The sequence below is a fragment of the Arachis ipaensis genome, chromosome B5 (assembly GCF_059453495.1).
Source record: "Arachis ipaensis isolate K30076 ecotype BB chromosome B5, ASM5945349v1, whole genome shotgun sequence".
NCBI classification, from domain to species: domain Eukaryota; kingdom Viridiplantae; phylum Streptophyta; class Magnoliopsida; order Fabales; family Fabaceae; genus Arachis; species Arachis ipaensis.
The window spans coordinates 61,910,150-61,911,470 of NC_142440.1; positions in this window are offsets into that span (position 1 = coordinate 61,910,150).

Genomic DNA, 1,321 nt, shown 5'->3' on the forward strand with positions numbered 1-1,321 from the left:
TTGTTGTCCCTCCAACTCTGGTTAGAATTATCTCTCCAACCTTGGTTGGAATTGTCCTGCCATCCATGGTTGTAGCTGCCACCTTGTTGTATCCTTGGTTGAGTTGGTCATAGAAGTTATGAGTAGTTGCCACAGTGTTGTCTTCTTGCTGGAGCTGCGGACATTCATCAGCATAATGGCTATAATCAGCACAGATCCCGCACACTCTCTGTGGGACTAACTATTGGCTCTGCTGCGCTTGTTGTTGATTCAACTGCATCTGCTTCAGTAAGTTGGTCATTTCACATATACTCTGAGTCAGAGCAGTAGTCTCCTTGCTAGAAGATACCTCTGCAACAGCTTTTGACCGGCTTTATTTCTGCCTATGATTCCGAGTAATTCAGCTAAGTCGCTGATCAATTGCCATGCCTCATCAGTGGTCTTGTACTTTTTCATAGTCCCATTGCTAGCACTTTCCAATGTGGTCTTATCTTGGGGCCTCATGCCCTGTGTGACATAGCTGAGCAACATTATCTTATCAATCATATGGTGGGGGCATGCTTCCAGAAGATTGTTGAAGCGCTCTCAGTATTCGTAGAGAGTCTCGGACTCGTCCTGAACAATCATGGAAATGTCTTTCCTCAGTTTATCAGTAACTTCAGCTGGAAAGAATTTTTCCAAAAATTCTCTTCTAAGCGTATCCCAGTCAGAAACAGTTGCTGCAGGTTGAGTGTTGATGAGCGGATAATTTATATGCTTTTTGGCATTGTTTTTACATAGTTTTCAGTATAATTTAGTTAGTTTTTAGTATATTTTTATTAGTTTTTAAATAAAAATCACATTTCTGGACTTTACTATGAGTTTGTGTGTTTTTTTGTGATTTCAGGTATTTTCTGGCTGAAATTGAGGGACTTGAGCAAAAATCAGATTCAGAGGTTGAAGAAGGACTGCAGATGCTGCTGGATTCTGACCTCCCTGCACTCAAAGTGGATTTTCTGGAGCTACAGAACTCCAAATGGTGCGCTCTCAATTGCGTTGGAAAGTGGACATCCAGGGCTTTCCAGCAATATATAATAGTCTATACTTTGCTCGAGTTTAGATGACACAAACCGGTGTTCAACGCCAGTTCCATGCTGCATTCTGGAGTTAAACGCCAGAAACAGGTTGCAAAGTGGAGTTAAATGCCAGAAACAGGTTACAAACTGGCGTCCAACTCCAAGAGAAGCCTCTACACGTGTAAAGCTCAATGCTCAGCCCAAGAACACACCAAGTGGGCCCCAGAAGTGGATTTCTGCATCATTTACTCATTTCTGTAAACCCTAGTAACTAGTTTAGTATAAAT